At 36.5% G+C, this 20,894-nt stretch overlaps 1 protein-coding gene across 1 annotated transcript in view; it reads right to left on the bottom strand.

The window, feature by feature from the left end:
• alpha-Spec (alpha spectrin) overlaps positions 1–20,020 on the bottom strand; it is a 509,808-nt gene extending 489,788 nt beyond the window's left edge. Inside the window, exon 1 of the mRNA XM_090406229.1 lies at positions 19,915–20,020. The gene's annotated coding sequence lies outside the window, so the exon portion shown is untranslated. The remainder of the gene's footprint in view (positions 1–19,914) is intronic.
• Between the last annotated feature and the right edge of the window lie 874 nt (positions 20,021–20,894).

Here is a 20,894-nt window from a genome sequence, read left to right as displayed (position 1 = left end):
TTCCATTTCTTTCCCATTGATGCTTATGTTATGCCAATATTCAGCTCTGATGATATTAAATTTGGATTTGTTCCTATAGCTGAATTTTTGCCATTCAGCCTGGTTCCCTGATGAAAACAACAGGCAGGTAGGGTGGGTGGGTGGGTGGGTGTGCACATCCTTATTCAACTGCATGATACCCCAACAGCATGAAATTATGTCACATTGTACCAGCAATTTGCATTATGGTTTAAGTCAGTAAGAATACAGTGTAGTCAACTAAATCCCAAATTGCCAACCCACCTTCATTCATTCAGTATCCAGGTAGATAGATACCTAATAAGGTGCACAACGAGAAGGTGAGAATGGAGGTCAGAAGCCTTGGTCGGTTCTTTGCATTTCTAAAAAGACTACCTCAACATCTTCTCTCGGTTATCCAGCTTTGACCCATAAGCATCCTTCCTTTGTTTATTAGACTAAAATATACACATATTATTGAAGAAAAATTGAAGAGTCTCAAAATTCAGACCACATGTTGTTGCCGATAATCACTAAAGAAATAATTTGATTGCTTCATTAACATATATATATATATATATATATATATATGGTGAAGTAGTCTACATGGATAAAAAATAAATTAATAAAATACATTTTGTGATGCACTCAAGAAATTAAGAAGGCAGCTCTGGAAAAGAAGAAAGCATACCAAAAGTTTGCCTTAATTCTGCCCCCTCCATATATTACTTTTTGATATCTCTCCAGCAGCCACCCTCTTATCCACATAACCAGTGTCATATCCATCCCCATTTGTTCTAATTTGCTTAACAGAACTTCATGTGGTATTCTATCAAATGCCTTGCAAAATCCAGCAGAATTATCATGTAGCAATTTCCTTTATCTAACTCAGCTGTTACTCTATTATAAAAAGTCAGCAAATTACTAAGACATGACTGACCTTTCACAAAGCTATGTTGTCCCTCATACAGTATCATATTCTTATCCACCCACCCACTCTTGAATTCTCTTTTTGACCAATTTTTCCTGTACTTTTACCACCATACCTGAGATACTGACTGGTCTATAATTTGTTACCAGTCTTAAAACCTCCTTTATAAGTGAATTATTCTGACCTCTTTCCACTCTCCTGGAACTCTACCAGAGCTAAGACTTAAATTAAAGAGCATAGTCAGAGGCATAGCCACTGAAGTGAAAATCTAAAATGAAAGAATGAAGTGAAAGTGGATGTGCAGAACCAGGCAAACTAGAACTACCAAGGAGGAGGGGAAGTGGATATGCAGACATCAGTGAGACAGTTGAGTGTAAGAATGTATATAATGTACCCGAGCCAGTACTAAAGACAAGTAATCAGAATGGGATAGTTAGAATAATGCATCAAGATGGGGGGGTGGGACAAAGGGACCTCTGCATTTCATGTATACTAATGCCAGGGTATTAGGAACAAGAAGGAAGAATTTTTGGAGGTTGGCTCTTCCTGGCAACAGGTTATTGGCATTAGTGAAACATGGCTGACAGAAGAGGATATTGTTAGTGGGATAGAATGTGTAGGTTATAGTGTGTTTAAGAGAATAAAATGGGGGAGGAGTGTTATTGATGATAGCTGATGAACTGTGGCCAAGGAGAATAAAAGTTGCATTGCAGGATAGTGAAAAGAGCTCATTTGAGGCTATTTGGTGTGAGATTGTGACTAGTAGAATAAAATATACAGTTGGGTGCTGCTATAGACTAGGTGATGGAATAGATGGTGGAGATAGTATGCATAAACAAATTGATGAAATGAGTGGAAGGAGGGTAATTATTATGGGTGATTTCAACTATGGTAACACTGACTGGAAGGAGGAGAGGACACATGTGAGGAAGGAACTGGATTTTATTCAATTATTAAGGGATAACTATCTGAGACAGCATGTAATAGAAAATACTAGGGGTTTAAGAGTGCTTGACCTGGTAATAGCATCTGAGAATTTGACTGTAATGAATATGACCATGTTGCCACCTATTGGTGAGCATGATCATAAGGTCTTGACCTGGGAGGTGGCTAAAGGTGTGGAATTTTCGATTAAGACAGGGTATATGTGGAATTACCATGCTGGCAAGTATGACAAGCTTAGGAGATTGCTTGGTTCAGTGCCATGGCATGTAAAACTGCAAGGGCTGGATGTCGATAGAGCATGGGAAGTGGTCAAGGAGCATTTACAAGAGGTTATGGCTGATTGTATACCTAGGGTCTGAATAGTAAAACAAGTAGGGGTTAAATGGAACACCATCAAGCTTCAGCTGCAAAAAAAGAAACAACTGTCGAGAGAATTTAAAGAGAAAGGCGACCTGGCACACGAACGGTATAAAGAGCAGGCCAGAAGGGTAACGAGTGTGGTAAGAAAAGCAAAAGCGGATTATGAAAGGAAACTAGCTATGCAAGCTAAAGAGAATCCCAAAACAGTTCTTTCAATATGCTGCAAGTAAAAGAAAAACTGTACATGGCAGAATGATTTTAAGGAATGCCGATGGTAAGGAGGTCACTGAATCAGTCGATATAGTGGAATTACTGAGTGAGCACTTTGCAAGAGTATATCATCCAGGTGGTGACATTGAATGAATGAAGGAACCATTAGTTTATATGAGAATTGTGGTGAATGAAGTGGAGGTGAATAGTCTATTACAGAACCTTAATGTGAATACATCTGTGGGATTGGATGGTATACCGGCACGGGTCTTACGTGAAGCAGCTAAAGAATTATCAGTGCCCTTGACCATGTTGTTTAATCTGAGTCTCGGGTCTGGTTTAGTCCCGAAGGTGTGGAAAGAGGGGAAAATAGTTCCACTGCATACAGGAGGATCCAAGACTACTGTTGCAAATTACCAACCGATCAGCATATCAGGAGTCATTGTCAAGGTCTTGGAGAAGGTTATCAAGAGAAAAATACAGGAATGGATTGATGAAAATGAGATACTGTATGGGGGACAACATGGCTTTGTGAAGGGTAGATCATGCCTCAGTAACTTGCTCAAGTTTTATAACACAGTGATACCTTATCACTGTGTTATAAAACTCCTTATCCAGATCACGGGTGAACTGGATAAGGGTAATGGGTTTACAGTGATACTGCTGGACCTGGCTAAGGCGTTTGACAGGATACCACATGGAATTCTAATCCGTAAACTGCAACATATGGGAATGGATAAAGGGTTGGTGAGTTGGATAGGAGGGTGGTTGATAGAGAGATATCAGAGAGTAGTTTATTCAGGAGTAGAGACCAAAAGACGGCCTGTGACTGGTGGTGTGCCACAGGGTTCTGTTCTTGGACCACTGCTGTTTAATTTGTTCATTAACGATATAGGGAAGGATCTAAGAGGAACAGTTCATTTGTTTGCCGATGATGCAAAGTTGGGTAGGGCAATAGTGAATGCAGAAGATGTCAAAATCTTGCAGGATGATTTGGATAGATTGGAAGTCTGGGTTAAGTAGAATGGATGTCAATTTAATGTGACAAAATGTAAGGGTAAGCATTTTGGGGTGAAAAGATCAGTAGCAGTATACCACATTGGTGGAACTGTACTCCAGGAGATTGATGAGGCCAGGGACTTGGGAGTGTTGGTGGATAGGGAGATGAAGTTTAGGGGGCACATTGCAAAAGTAGCTAAATCAGTTCATCAACTTGGTTGTTGAAAAATACTTTGACGAGCAGAGATAAGCAAGTTATTGTTCCTCTGTACCGAGTCTTGATAAGACCTCATCTCGACTACTGTGCCCAGATTTGGTCACCTAGGTTTCTTCTTGATGGGGAGGAGGTTGAGATGAGAGGATCCAGAGGCGAGTGACCAAGATGATAGTAAGTCTATGGAATGAACCTTATGAGAACAGGTTGAAGATTTGTGGGTTGCAGAAATTGGCTGTTAGGCAGAAAAGAGGAGATATGATTGAGACATTCAAATTGCTGAAGGGTTTCTATAGGATTAATTCAGAGGATATTTTTGAGATCAGGATGGTGGTGGGAGGACTAGGGAACATCTATGGAAGCTGGGCAAGAGTGTGGTTAGTAAGGGTGTTAGAGCTGGGTTCTTCACTTTTAGAGTGGTAAATGAGTGGAATAAGCTGCCAGAGTCTGTTGTGGGTGCTATGACAGTGAATGAGTTCAAGGCAAGGTATGATAGATACTGTGAGAATGTCAAATAGTTATGTGGACATGATGTTTAATGCCCCTCCCTCGATGAGTCTAAGGACTCCTTGGATTCGCCCGTAGTAATAATAATAGCCAGTTCCCTTGCACATTCTCGCAAAACCCAAGTTGATATCCCATCTAATCTCACAGCTGAATTTACATTGAGATTCTGAAATATCCTAAACCCTCCAATTCATCCACCTCTGTTCCCACATCAGTAGTCTCTGTCACATATGTTACAGCAGTAACCTCACTTGGATGATATACCCTTGCAAAGGTGGTCACTCAGTAACTCAACTATTTTATCTGATTCTGTCATCTCATCACCATCAGCACTCATTAAGGTCAGTCTTCCACGGTCATTCTTTCTCTTATTATCCACATAACAAAAGAACTCTTTAGGATGTCCTTTGGCTTGCTTGGCTAGATTCTTCTAATAATTGTATTTTGCCTTCTTTACCACATATTGGTCACCTCTCTTGCCTGAGCCTTGTACTGTTCATGAATTTGTTAGTCACCTTTCTCCTTATATACCTTCCAGAGCATTTTCTTCTTCTGCAGCTCATACTTATTGATATTACTCATCCATTTAACTCCTACCTGATTAATCCTCCTTACTTTAGGTATATAATTTAACATTGCTTCCTCTAGATGCCCCTTAACTATCTCTCATGCACTGCTGACATCCTTCCCTTGCAGTGTTTTATGCCATGGCACAAAAAGATTCAAGCTTCCTCCTAAGTTTATCATAATCACCTGCCTTATAATTCCACATATACCCACTTGGCAGAATATTCCTCGTTTTACAATCTCCCATGTCAAGACCACATCGTCACTTTTGCCAACTGGAGGCAATGTGCTCTTCTGATCCTATGACCAGGTGTATAAATTCCATTTCCTTCTTGCCATATGATCTTTCTTCCTGTCTATATCTCTATAGCTGAAGTCTCTCATAATAATCACTCGACCTGCATTCATTGTACTAATTTGCTGATGCATGTCTTCCAGATCATCTGTGGAACCCCTGGCCTATAACAACAACCAACTATATATTTTGTCTTACTAGCCTTGATCTCACACTAGACAAGTTCAAATGAACAGCCACCCTCCCATGTATCTCCTATTCTTTTTTTTTGGCTACAATTCGACCACTATCATCAGTAGAACCCCTCTCCCCATCCTATCTTCTCAATCTTCCCTGAAAATATGAAACCCTTCACATTCTATCCCTGTAACTACATCATCTGAGGTTAGCCAAGTCTCACTAATGGCCATAACTTTTCTCAAGGTTGCACTAACCAATTCCAAAAAACTCCTCCCTCCTGCTCCAGATACTCCTGGCATTAGTATATAGAAATTAAAGAATCCCTTTAGGACCCCAATTACTCTTACTTCCTGAATTGACAACCCTATTAATATTTTTGCTTGAGACACTAAATTCCACACTTCTTCATTCTCACACTCACTTGACTCATGGGTGCCTTCACACAAACTCACCTGCTTCCACCTTAATTGCTTAATTTTTCCTCAATTTGTGCTTCAGCATGCTCAACAATTCAACCACTATCATCAGTAGAACCCCTCTCCCCATCCTATCTTCTCAATCTTCCCTGAAAATATGAAACCCTTCACATTCTATCCCTGTAACTACATCATCTGAGGTTAGCCAAGTCTCACTAATGGCCATAACTTTTCTCAAGGTTGCACTAACCAATTCCAAAAAACTCCTCCCTCCTGCTCCAGATACTCCTGGCATTAGTATATAGAAATTAAAGAATCCCTTTAGGACCCCAATTACTCTTACTTCCTGAATTGACAACCCTATTAATATTTTTGCTTGAGACACTAAATTCCACACTTCTTCATTCTCACACTCACTTGACTCATGGGTGCCTTCACACAAACTCACCTGCTTCCACCTTAACTGCTTAATTTTTCCTCAATTTGTGCTTCAGCATGCTCGGTGAACAAAGCACTCTTTAGACACCTAACACCAACAAGTTGCTGATGACTTTCAAATCATGGACCGATTGCATAAGAGATGTAAGTAATTGATAGCTTGATCATTAACTTTTATCTTGCTTTTTTTGGGGATAGGTTGAATAGAGGTTTGTTTCCATGCTAAGCATAGATACTGGTCTAGTCTTTGCAATCTTTAATACTCATAAAAGATTACAAATATGATTCTAAAGCACAAGCTTTAAGCACTTTTGAGGACGAATACAATCAGGTCAGGATGAAGGAACTTGCTGAGAAAGTTCCTTTAACCTTGAGAAACTTGCTTCCAGGCTTCAGAGAAAATCAGAGAAGACAAGCAGTCAACTGAATGATATAATCACGTAATCACAAGAAAGATATTTATTTAACCAAATATTTCGGTCTGGAAATAGCAGACCATCGTCGGTGGTATTACAAGAACAGTTTAAAAAATATACAAGCTAGAATACTAACAATAGATCGTTGAAATTAGAACATGCCGCGTGATGTTATATCACTAAGTATGAAACGAAATATTTTGAAGTAGAAACATGATTGAATTTGCTATTAAAAAAAAAAAAAAAAAAAAAATTAATGAGTAATCTTGATTAGGCTTTCCCAGATTTTTGATATAGATATGCAGTCATTACGATTCAGGTTGGGATGATGGAGCAAGGCCTCCACGCTTTCCTTGAACAAACGTTCGAACCTGTAACGGGATCTATGTAAGAGGCGCGTCTTGGACCAAAGGATGCTGTGGTCAGTTTCAATCCCGTGTTGAGCCAAACCAGACTTTTCAGGTTTATTGTGAAGAATGGATGATTGATGTTCTTGGATTCTTTTTTCAAGAGAACGTCCAGTCTGTCCAAAGTAAGAGAGATCACAGTTGCAAGGAATTTGATAAACTCCAGGAAGAGATAAAGTTGAGCATTTGTCTTTAGGAGAAGGAAAATGAGAAGACAATTTGTTAATAGGAGAATACGTAGCTGTTAAATCATATTTCTTCAAAATTCTTGCGATAGGTTCTGAAATACCGGAGATATAAGGAATAGGTACTCGACGTATTGAATCTTTGTTGTTTTGTGGAGGATTATAAGATGTAAGAAGACGTTGAATACTTTTTTCAGAAAAGCCATTGAGTTTCATGTGTTGCTGGATAGTAGAAAGTTCTTTCTGTAGATAATCAAAAGTAGAACAATTAGTTTTGGCTCTTTTGATGAGACATTTTATAATTCCTGTTTTATGACATGGATGATGGGCTGATTCTTTCAGAATATAACGACCTGTGAATGTTGGTTTCCTGTATACTGTAGTTGTAAGAATATTTGAAGATGATCGGATGAGGAGAACGTCTAAAAAAGATAACTGGTTGTTTTCTTCTAATTCCATAGTAAACTTTATGCGATGATGTAAGGAATTAATACTGTTTAAAAAGGAAGATAAAGTGTTTTTACTGTGAGGCCAAATAGCAAATATGTCATCTATATATCTTACCCAAAAAGATGGTAGAGGGAAACTAGATGTGAAGAGGACTTTTTCTAAATGTTCTAAATAAAAGTTGGCTAAAGCTGGAGAAAGAGGACTTCCCATGGCTGTTCCTTCTACTTGGCTATAAAATTTGTTTTGACATATGAAATAACCAGAATGTATAACGAAATCGAATAGTTTTATAATATCTTGAGGAAAGATGTCAGCAAGTAGTTTTAAAGTTTCCTTAAGAGGTACATTGGTGTATAAAGATTCTATATCAAAACTAACCATAAGATCTGTAGGTTGTAATGAGACATCTTTTAATTTTTCTAAGAAATCTGAGGAGTTTTTTAAAAAAGAACTCGAGTTGCCAATGTAAGATTTCAGTAATTTAGCTAGATATTTGGCTATACGGTAAGTAGGAGAATCAATGCAATCTACTATTGGACGAAGAGGATAGTCAATCTTATGGATTTTTGGAAGGCCATAAAATCTAGGAGGTCTTGCAAAATGAGTTTTAAGTCTTTCAATTGTGTCTTTATCTAAACTGATGACTTCATCAAGGAGAGAATTTAATTTCTTTAGTTGTCTGTTGGTTGGATTATAATCAATTTCTTGATATGTGGAGCGATCTCGAAGCAAAAGAGAAAGTTTTCTTCTGTAATTTACTGAGTCCATAACTACTGTTGCTTTTCCCTTGTCAGCTTTAGTGATAATGAGGTGATTATTTTTTCTCAAGGACTGTAAAGATTTCATTTCAGAAGGAGATATGTTAGAAGGAGGAAGTTTAGCCTTAAGTAGAGAAGAAGCGACTTCTAGGCGAAGAGCATTAGCTTTATCGCTGGTTAGATGATTAAGATTCCTTTCAATGTTAACTAGGAAATCTAGATATGGTATTTTATTTGGAACAATAGAAAAATCATGTCCTTTTGAAAGGATGAGGGTTTCGCTTTTAGTCAAAGGACGTCCGGATATATTTACAATCCAATTATCTGGAGTTATGAATGGCTTGGATTGTTTAGACGAAAGAGCCTCATATTTACGGTTAAGATGTTGACTTAGTTTATTATAAGCACGTTGAGTAGAACGTTTAGCTACATTTAGAACTATGTGAGAAAGATGTGGATCCAAATTTGTGGATATATAGGTGCGTAAATCAGAAGTCTGATGACTGTGAATAGCAAGATCACGTTTAGCAGCTTTAAGTTGATTACGGATTAGAGATAAACTTGTGTTCCGGTAAATATTATGAGCTCCAGGAGATTTTATTGTTTCTTTAATCTTAGCGAAATTGGGAATAATCTTGTTGTCGCGGCACTTTTTTAAGAAATTAATCTTTGCTCGTAACCTACCTTGTATAACTGAAAGTTTTCCTAATTTACCAGTTATTTTGGTAGCATTTTCCCCGTGAAGGATAAGAATTTGTTGTTTTAAGGATACTTGCGACATAAGACTGAATGATATAATCACGTAATCACAAGAAAGATATTTATTTAACCAAATGTATTTGGTTAAATAAATATTTAACCAGATATTTATTTGGTTAAATAAATATCTTTCTTGTGATTACGTGATTATATCATTCAGTCTTATGTCGCAAGTATCCTTAAAACAACAAAGCAGTCAACTGTTTTTGGTAAAGTAGGAAGAGATGTGCTTAGTCTCTCTCTGCTTTAACATCTGTACAGAATTTGAAAGAGCAGGAAATAATGCTAGGAAGTTAGCCTTTGGTAATGTTAGTACTTGTGCATACAGTATACAGAACCAAGCTACATGCTCATGCTTTCTATATCAGTAAACTAAATCTACGTAGTTAATAAATCTTTTTTTCTAGCCTGACCTCTAGTGATAGAAAGGAAAAACAAAAATAAAGAAAGAAAGAAATAAAATTATATAAAAAAAAAATTTAAAAAAAAAAAAAAAAAATATATATATATATATATATATATATATATATATATATATGTTAAAGATACCAAGCAATTTTAAACCTGGTTTTACTCCATTTCCCAAGTAAGCAAACAGACTAAAAGTCAAGTTTGCGCCTGCAATTGATGCAAGTCTAACTGATCCCACAGGTAGTGCAGGACCAGGGCAACTCGTGGCAAAGGTGGAACAAGCTCCGGTCACTAATCTTAATATTTACCCTTAATGCCAAAACACATCTCCAAGAAGGGGATGTATGATGTTTTGTATTAAAGGCAAGGGGCCACTACCCAGACCGGTTTCGACCTTTATTGAGGTCTCGTCAGTGGGAGCTAGGCTAGAAATAGAAATACCAAGATTTAGTAATAAAGAGCTTGTAAGTATTTCGCCAAAACAAGTTACCATAAGGTGTTTTAATCTTATTAAATAAAAATCTCTGCATCAATTGCAGGCACAAACTTGACTTTTAGTCTGTTTGCTTACTTGGGAAATGGAGTAAAACCAGGTTCCAGAGATTTCTACATATATATATATATATATATATATATATATATATATATATATATATATATATATATATAAATTATATATATATTATAAATAGATAAATGCAACTACAATAAACTGTAGAGGCAATTCCACCGTCCTGTTAGACCATACGACATACATTGAAAAAATGAACCAGTTAATATCGGACCATAACACCTACCAAAAGGTTAACTACAACCCCACAAAACGTAACAAAAAGAAAACAACTGAATTAATCAAATCCGTCCGCACATGGCCCGAAGAAACGACAAAAAAATTAATACCTCAGTATGCCTGTGCACCCAGAATTTATGGCCTGCCATAAATACACAAACCTGGTACACCATTTCGCCCAATCGTTGAAGGAATTGACAGCCCAAATTATCTCTTAGCAAAAAAATTAGCTGCCACACTCAAGGAATTGGTAGGTCAGTCCCCTTCCTACATAAAAAATACACAACATTTCATCAGTAAAATCAAAAACATTACACTCACCGACCAAGATTTATTAGTCAGCTTTGACATAACTTCCCTTTTCACCAATGTCCCAATCAATGACACGATCTTACTACTACAGAACATATTTCCACATGACATCACAGCCCTTTTTGCCCACGTACTCCGCTCCGGATATTTCGTATGGCAAAACAATTTTTACCTTCAAAAAGAAGGTACAGCCATGGGCTCACCACTTTCTCCCCCAATAGCTAACTTTTATATGGAAGACTTTGAGCAACGTGCTCTAGAGACAGCATATCTAAAGCCCAAAATTTGGCTCAGATACGTCGACGATATTTTCGCCATTTGGCCCCACGGCCGCGAAGCTCTAAATACATTCCTTAGCCACCTAAACAAACAACACAAACGTATCCAATTCACCATTGAAATGGAAAAAAACGACTCTCTTCCTTTCCTAGACACACTTGTCACACGTCTTCCCTCTGGCTGTCGCTCCTTCTCAGTTTACCGCAAACCTACACACACAGGCCAATACATACACAAAAATTCTTACCACCACCCAACACAAAAATTAGGTGTCATAAGCACCCTTAAACACAGAGCCTTAACTATTTGTTCGAATGAACAGGCTCTAAACCAAGAATACAAAATCATCAACCAAACATTTATCAAAAATGGATAAAATAAAAAAACTATTCACAAGATCCTCCATAAAGATAAGAATCCAGTAAGAACAAAAAAGATTTCAAGAATGCCATTGCCATTCCTTATGTTAGAGGCATTTCTGAAAAAATAGACAGAACACTTCGCAAATACAACATTAAAACCACCTTTAAACCCCCAAATAAGCTAAGACACCTACTCAGTTCCTCTAAAGATCCTCTTCCACACCTAGCACACCCAGGGGTATACAAAATACACTGTACATGTAACATACCATACATAGGGGAAACAGGGCGAACTATCCCAATCAGACAAGACAAACACAAACGACACATTAAATACCTCCACTTCGGTAAAACAGGCCTTTCTGACCATGCACTCCAAACATACCATAGAATTGACTGGAAAAATACCAAGTCCCTACACCGCACCAAAACCTGGTTTGAGAGAAAATTTAAAGAGTCTTGTGAAATGCTCAAACACAACCCAGATCTCAACAAAAATGATGGCCTCACCATTTCAAAAATGTGGAGGACCCATCTACAACCTGTATAACATCCTAAACTAGCATTAGAAAAATTCCCACTACAAGAAGACAACCTGGTGACCTGGTGAAGTGTTTAGAACATTCAATAGCAACTGAAAGAAATCATTTTGTAACTATCCAGAATATTAATACATGAGGACTCTAACAGTTTATTGTAGTTGCATTTATCTATTTATAATATATATATATATATATATATATATATATATTTTTTTTTTAATATAATTTTATTTATTTCTTTATTTATTTTTGTTTTTCCTTTCTATCACTAGAGGCCAGGCTAGAAAAAAAATTTATTAACTACGTAGATTTATAGTTTACTGATATAAAAAGCATGAGCATGTAGCTTGGTTCTGTATACAGTTGTATTCTTCCGATGATGACCTCGATATAGAGGTCGAAACGTCAAGTTTTATTTTATTTGTAATTAATAAAATAATCTGTTCAACACGTGTGTTTTTGAGTCCCTAAATCTACAAATATGAGTGCTGATCACCGTGTAACCCTAAAAGACAGGAACTAGAATGTTTGGGGGGGGGGGGGGGCTGCAAGTGAGTGTGGGTCCAGGCAACTCAGAGGTTAGTAAGTGGAAGAGTGATCACATGATTGAATGTAACTCCCTAGGATCTAACTTTAGTGGGCTAAGCAATACAAGGTGGGGATCAGGAGATGTTTAGACAGTTGAGCTTAGCAAGTGCAAGAAGAATGATTGTTATGAGAGATTTTAACTACAGCAGTATAAATTGGGGAGAGGAAGATGCGTGTAGCAATAAGAGAATGGAATTTCTAGAATTCTTGAGGGACAAATGTCTTAGGCAACATGTAATAGAGGGAACAAGAGGTTCAAGAGTTTTGGATTTGGTCATAGCATCAAAAAAGAGTTGATAATAACCGAGATGACATCTCTCTCCCACCAGCTGGAGAGAGTGACCATGTGGTTTTGGTTGACTCAGGATGATATAACCATAGGAATAGAATACAAATGATATAGTATCTTCAGCGAGGACAAACGGATCAGGAGAGGGAGAGGAATGCAGAGGGCACTTCATTTGAGACTATCACATAATTATGATAGTCTCAAATGATAATAATGATGACAAAATATATAATTTGTTGCTGCTATAACCCAGGGAGTATAAGGGTGAACATAGATAGCATAAATTGGCAAATTAGCACAATGAATGCAGGTGGAGTAATTATTATGAGAATTTCAACTATGGGGATTACATTGGGATAAGGAATGGTCACAGGGAGGGAAGGAAATGGAATGGAATTTATACAGCTTCTAAGAGAGATAATTAATAAAGACAACATGTAATGAAGGGGACACGAGGTTCGAGAGTGCTAGATGTGGTCATAGCATCAGAGGACTTAACAGTAACCAACCTAGCTATGCTGCCTCCAACTGGAGGAAGTGATCATGTAGTCTTGACCTGGGAGATTGATAGACATGCAGAATTTTCTGTTAAGAAAGGAAATACGTGGAATTACAAAGCAGGTAATTATGACAAGCTAAGCAGTCAGCTTTCAGCAGTGCCATGCAAAAGAATTTGGAGGGGAGAGATGTCCTTCAACCACTATTGGTGGTGCATGGTCAAGGGATGTTTGGAGAAAGCAGAAGGATAAATCATGTAAGAGTTAGATTGATGAACAGCATCATTAAAAAGGAGTTGCAGAAAAAGAAAAGTTGTGCAGAGAGTATGAAGAAAAAGGTTATCAGCATGCCCATGAGCAGGACAAGGCAGAGAAAAGAAGGGTAACCTGTATGGTAAGGGAGACCAAAGCTAATTATGAGAATTATGAGAGAAAGCCAGTTGATAAGGCCAAAAGAAATCTTAGAGTCATTTTGCAATGTGGCAAATAAAAGGAGGAATGACAATGGAAGGTGACTTTAAAAAAAGTGCTGATGGCTGGGAGGCAACAGATGCAAACCAAATAGTTGATTTACTGAGTGATCATTTTGCAAAAGGGTGCCATTTAGGTGATAGTGGTATTGCAATGCCAGATGTGATATTGACTTATAGAAAAATAGAGGTTGAAGAATTGGAAGCATTTAGAATATTCAGAATGTAATGTATAAACAATGAGAACATGACCATGGGAATAGATGGCATATCAGCCCATATATTATGATAATGTGAAAGGGAATTATCAGCTTCTCTGACCAAGCTGTTTAATTTGTGCCATAGCAGCTATTCAGCATCACTTCAATTCAGCATCACTATAAGACAACTCCAAATTCACATAACAATTTTTTTTCTTCATTTATTCCTTTATTTCTTTTGGAACAGTCTTCCTTCTTATGTATTTCCTAGACAAAGTTTCTTTTTTTGTTCTCATGTTCTGCCCATCCACTGTACTAAACAGCTCTGGGTTCAATCACTGATAATGAATGACATCACATGCTTTTACAAGAATGTATTGCTTGATTCAATTAATCAGCTAAGTGCACAATTGCATTTCATAACATTAATATTGTTTGTGTTCACTTGACTCAGGTACAAACTGCATCTTTTATAATTCTCTTGGATCATTTTCATACTTATTTAAACCTTGTAAACTTTGGCATACAGATGTAAATTACTGTTTTCATACATAATTTAACTGTTCACTATTTTCATTTCTTGTTTCCCAGCAGAGTTATTTAACTCCCACAAAACAGGCAAACCGATCAGAAGATCTATGTACAATTTACAGATATACACTGGCTTCTAACCTTAGTAGCTTGACCATAAATACAAGACAACCACCAAAAAAAAAAAATTTCCTGCTTATGTGGTCATACATTATCTTGTGTCCTTCCAACAATCTTTCTCTCACACATATTCTCTTATGGTCCTTTTTTTTTCTACCTTTTCATACAATACACTATGCTCTATTTCCTCATTATCTATAATCCTTTCTTATACTGTTCTATTTTCCCATTAAATTTACTCCAATATATACACAAACTACTATCAATCATCTCTCTGCTCTTCTCCTAAGCTTATTGCTACCATATCTAGATAACATCTCAGCTACCTTCTCGGTGCTGCCATTAATTCTGTGGTGGTTGATGTCCTTCACTTGCATTCATCTTTCTTTTTTAACTCACTAAAAATACCTCTTATGCACTGTCGCACTATATACTTTTCATAATTTAATAAGTCCTAATCAAATTAGGAAATATTTAGCAATATGTCATGTTATTTGGTTCAGCACAAGAGTAACTCAATGTCACAAAGTTTCTGAAGGTTTGTGTTATTTTTATTCTGAAGCTTAGTTTGAAAACAGTACAAAACAAGCAAGATTAGAATGAATAAATGATAATCACTCATATTTTTTTTTTTTTTTGTTTTTTTGTTTGTGTTATTAAATCTAAAGGATAATTTATTTTGGATGTGTAGATTCAGGTTAAATTGTACAGCATTAAATTGGGGCACTAGAAAAATAGATTCATCAGTAAATTAACAAATAACAAAATATACTTTTAAATCACAGTGATATGATGAGACTCATATTTTAATAACTTTTTAAAGCCCAGCTTTATAGTTTTATATATATATATATATATATATATATATATGGGGTGCTTAAGGGTCAAAGCTGTATAACTGAGAGGAGACCTCCACATAGCCTTTAAAGGAATGCGGAGAACCGACCAGGGCTTCTGACCTAATGTCCAATCCTCACCTTCTGGTGGTGCACCCTGTTGGGTATCTACTTTGATACTGAACGAACGAGGATGGGCTGGCAATTTGGGATTTAGCCGACCAAATTGTATTCTTATTGGTTAAACCAAAATAAAAAATGATGGTACAACATGACAAAATTTCATGCCGGCTGGGGCGTCGCCCGGTTAAACAAGGCCCCCGTTGTTTTCGCCAGGGAACCAGGGCGAACAGCGAAAAGTCAGCTACTGGAACAAATCTGAAAACAAACCCCAACTCAACATCACCAGAGTTAAAGATCGGTACTATCAACGTAAGAAGCCTGAATGGCAAAGAAATGGAGCTAGCTGAGGAATTAGATAAGTACCAGATCGACATAATAGGGGTGACTGAAACAAAAAAGACCAAAACTGGTGAGATCTTTCTGAGCAATAAATACAAAATGTTATATTCAGGCAATAACAATCAAGGAAAAGAAGGAGTAGCCATAATATTCAACACAAAATACGAGGCTAATCTTCTTGAATGGCAGTCAGTCTCAAGTAGAGTAATGTGGGCAAATATGAGAATGGGGAACTGGACAATGAGACTTATTTGTGCCTATGGTCCCACAGAAGGTTCTACTAAGGTAGAAGTGGAGGAATTTTTTGAGGCTTTAGAAAAAGCAACTGACACAATGAAAAAGGAAAAGTTGGTCCTTGTTGGGGATCTAAATAGTAGAGTAGGAAATGATTGTGAGACATACAAAAATATTTTGGGGAAATTTGGAGAAAAGAGCAAAGCTAATAATAATGGCAAATATCTGTTGGATTTCTGCTCAGGACATGGACTGGTTATTACTAACACCATGTTCCAACATAAAAATGTGCACAAATTCACATGGAGAGAAGAGGCTAGGAATAAGAAAAGTCTCATTGACTATGTTATTGTTGATAGTGATGTTTTCTCCCTGGTGCAGGACACCAGAGTGTACAGAGGATTTGAAATTGGAAGTGATCACTATTTAGTCTTGAGCAGGATAAAATTGAATTTCATATTGAAAAGAATAACATGTAAGAAAGTTTTAAAGCGAATAAAAGTTGAGCAGCTCTCAGATGTGAACTGCAGACTAAAATACACAAAGATTATTGAAGAAAAAATGAAAGAGTTTGACAACAATAATCAAACCTTGGAGATTCAGTGGCAAACTCTGAAGGAAACATTGATTGATTCTGCCAGAGAGGCATGTGGTGAGGTTGTGTGCAAAGATAAAAAAATCAGAACTCCATGGTGGACACAGGAAGTTAAAGAGGCAGTGAAGGAAAAGAAGAAAGCATATCAAAAGTTCCTGACAAATAAGTCAGCTTTTACTCTTACAGAATACAGAGACAAATGTAAGAAAGCTAAACAGTGTGTAAAACTAGCTAAACAAAAGTCATGGGAGGACTTTGGCAAGAATATAGAAAATAAATATCAAGAAGGTGGCAAAATATTTTGGAGGTTGTTGAAGAAGCTTAGGAATGGAGGAAAGACTGCTGTAAAAGGAATTAGAGATGATAAAGGTGAAATGAAAACAGGAGAAAAAGATATCCTTGAAGTATGGAGTAATTACTTTGAAAAACTGCTAAATGAAACAAGCAGTGATGACAGCACAGTGATAAAAAACACTGACCAGGCATGCAGTCAGGAATACATATCCATACTTGAAGTAGAAAAAGCCATCAAAGGCTTGAAATGTGGAAAGGCAGCAGGAGTAGACGATATTCGACCAGAAATGCTGAAGTATGGTGGTATAAGAGTCTTACAGTGGCTGCACTGCATAGTTCAGAAAGCCTGGACAGAGGGACGAATTCCCGATGATTGGAGTAGAGCTCTCATAGTACCCATATATAAAAAGGGAAATAAAACTGAATGTGAGGATTACAGAGGTATTTCCCTACTGAGTGTTCCTGGCAAGATCTATGCAAGTATACTTGAGAAACGGTTGAGAAGAATTGTGGAAGAAAAGCTTGGTGAAGAACAAGCTGGATTCAGGCCAAATAGAGGCTGTCAGGATCAGATCTTCACTTTACGACAAATAGTCGAGAAAGCATGGGAATATAACAAAGATCTGTATTTAAGTTTTGTCGATTTGGAAAAGGCATATGACAAGGTGCCAAGAGAGAAGCTATTCAGTACGCTGCAGTTATATGGTGTCAATGGAGCATTATATCAAGCAATACTTAGTCTTTATTTGAGTTGGGAGTCAGCAGTTAGAATTGAAGGAAGTACAGGAAGATGGTTTAATGTTAAATCTGGTGTGAGACAAGGATGTACATTATCCCCTCTGTTATTCATTATCTATATGGATCACATTATGAAGGAATGTGGTATTAAACCTGATATCAAAACTGGAGATGTTAATGTCAGCTCTTTGATTTATGCGGATGATGTTATACTTCTAAATAAATCCGCTACAAGTCTGCAAGATTCTCTGACTAAATTGAATAGCTGTTGTAATAGATATGGTATGAAGGTCAGCAATAAAAAGACGAAGACAATGAAAATAGGCAGAATCATTGAAAATGTCAACTGTGTTGTGAATGGAGAACCTGTGGAACAAGTAAAACATTTCAGCTACTTAGGCACAATTTTTACTGAAGATGGTAAACTAAATATAGAAATAGACAACAGAATCAGCAAAGCTGGTATCGTGGGAAGTCAATTGAATAAATTCATATGGAATAAGAAAGAAATTAGTCGGAACACTAAATTAGCTGTATACAAGACTGTGTTCAAACCAATTTTAACTTATGGATCTGAGAGCTGGGTCAGAAGTAAAACACTTGACCAAAGACTAGAGACCGCAGATATGAGAGTCCTGAGAAAGATTAGAGGCGTGAACAGATGGCATCAATGGCAATATCATATTAAAAATGAGGATATTAGGAAAGAACTTGACATTGTCAGCATCCAGGAATGCGTTAGCAGAGCTAATCTCAGATGGTATGGTCACTTAAATAGAATGGGAGAGGAAAGATTAGCAAAACAAGTGTTCTCTGCCAGGTTGGCAGGAAAACGACCCAGAGGAAGACCAAGATATAGGTGGATTGATACGGTACAAAGTTCCTTAGACGATAGAAATATAAGATCTGATAATGTTGGAGTCTTGACAAGTAACAGACTGATTTAGAGGAAAATTGTAGATAGGAAGTTAGTAATGATGTAATTTTTTCATGTAGTACTGTCATATCCTGTACACCCCTTGAGGGTACATGGCAGGAATTTGATGATGATGATGATATATATATATATATATATATATATCATCATCATATATATATATATATATATATATGTGTATATATATATATATATATATATATATATATATATATATATATATATATATATATTGTCATTAAATTATAAATAAGAGTCAAATGAATCTTCCTGTGGAGTTCCAATGCAATTTTGTATCTGGGAGCAATGTTAAGATTTATGGAATATAAAACAAATTATATGTTAATTATTTTTTCAGAAAGAATAAAACACTTGTTCAAATGCTTATATCTGCAAGGAATAACTACTACTTATGGAAAATGCCCTAAAACAAAATTAGCAACTGGTGATATCAGTGTTATCAGGTTTTAAACTTATAATTTTCTATTGAGTAAAGAAACAAAATTGCTTCCCCCTTCACAAAAAAAAAATAATAAATAAAAAGCTGAAATGAGAATTAAATAATAATGAGAATTATTTATTAAAGCAGAGATTCATTGCTCTGATGTATCCATCCCCTCCTCACTCTTTGGAAACGTCAAGAAATATGCAATCTTTCCCCACAGTTAAGGTATATCAGGGTCCTTCTTGAATATGAAAATTTTGAAATTTCAAGGGTATTATACTCCGCTTCAGTAATACCACGGTTTCTATGCGCTTCTGAATAGAAACAGATATTTCGTGTTGGAACATATAACTGTAAATGTAATTTCATATTTATAACGCTTTTAAGTTCTTCAAAATGAGTTTCACATAAGCACTGTGACTTAAAAATATATTTTTTGTTTTCGTCAACTGGCTGAAGAACTTCTCTACATCGATTTAACACTGATCACGAATCTACACATAAAAATAAATTATCCTCTAGATTTTATAATGCATAAAAAATAAAAGAAGAACAGAGGCTTATATAATGGAAGTTATCACACACAACATAAATTCCTAGGAGAAGATCCTCAATAATTAAAGACCAACGCCTCTCTAGTAGTTAACATCCAAAAGTTCATTAACATGCAAAAATGCAGCATCTTGTATCGGCAATGCTGAAAAACGAAGTAAGCATCGATTAGTAAATTCTGACAACCAAAATTTTCCAGAAATAATATTCATAAATTACTGAACTCTTCTTAATTCATATGGGCGTTGGCTAATAAGCAAGATCGGCAACCAGCGTAACTTCAAAAAAATAAATGCCGGCTAATCAAACAGAACAGTATCTTAATATGTGATATTCATAAAATAGCAGATTTACAATACGTTATCCGCAATGCAATTTCCTTTTAAAGTCACTCACCTGAATGATTTTCACCACATCAGATGATAAAAACCTCAAAGATTCTTGCTCCTTCGACCTCTTCTCCGAATGACGTATAAAATATGGCGAAATTCCTTATCTGTCCAACCACTGAGAGGCTGCAGTACTGACCATCGTTACGAAATCAATGACGGGACTTCCTGCATACTTTTGGGTTACGGTTAATATTCCTGCACAACTCTTCTTCTCTACCGTACCATAGTTATAAACAGAATATTCATAAAGTCACAAAAATAAACTAAGCAGTGGATATTTGAACTGCAAATTATTTAAGACAAAAATAAGAAATAATAATATAATACATTTTATATGAAAACTGGTATATATACAACGTATGTCCCCCATCCTGTCAAAATTTAAACAAGGTTCGTTGTATCCCCTTTAGAATTTTCGTTATGCATCTTCAGAATCCGAACTGGACCTCCTAAGCTCTCACAGTTCTTCAACATTGCGAAGTTTAAGGTAATGCAGCTTAGGCGGGTCCAACTGAGGTTCCTAGAAATCCATCACTTTTAAAAGCCTTTCAAACATCAGTGCTCAAGAATGTCCAACAAAACTTTCTTGCAAGAGGAGTAGAAAACCTAGCTAAGTGCTGACTAAATGAAATTATATTATTATTTTGTACTTTTTTCATAATAATTCTAAAGGTGCTACTGCATCTCGTACGCTTTCTGTTTAGTATACGGTGTTCTTTGTTTTGAATTACAGTCAAATCAACTAAACTGTGAGGCTAGCATATTATGTATGTTAACTTTATGCATTCTTCTGCCCAGTTTGTCTTCTTGAATGATGAAAAAATCTGAATTTCCTGGAGAGAAAACTCCTTCTCTATCCTTATGAGACCGGGTAACTCACCCTTCAGGTGAAAAGTTCTTATAAAGATTCTTCGCATCCTAGATGGGATTCCAGATGGATACCAGTATACACTGAACTTCCTTCTCGATCCCCAAAAGTCAGAT

This window comes from Typopeltis vanoorti, chromosome 16, assembly GCF_054136105.1.
Source record: "Typopeltis vanoorti isolate ZY-2024b chromosome 16, IOZ_Tvanoo_1.0, whole genome shotgun sequence".
In the NCBI taxonomy this organism is placed as follows: Eukaryota; Metazoa; Arthropoda; class Arachnida; order Uropygi; family Thelyphonidae; genus Typopeltis; species Typopeltis vanoorti.
Note: the sequence above shows the minus strand (reverse complement) of the source record. Positions and strands in the feature narration are given on the sequence as shown.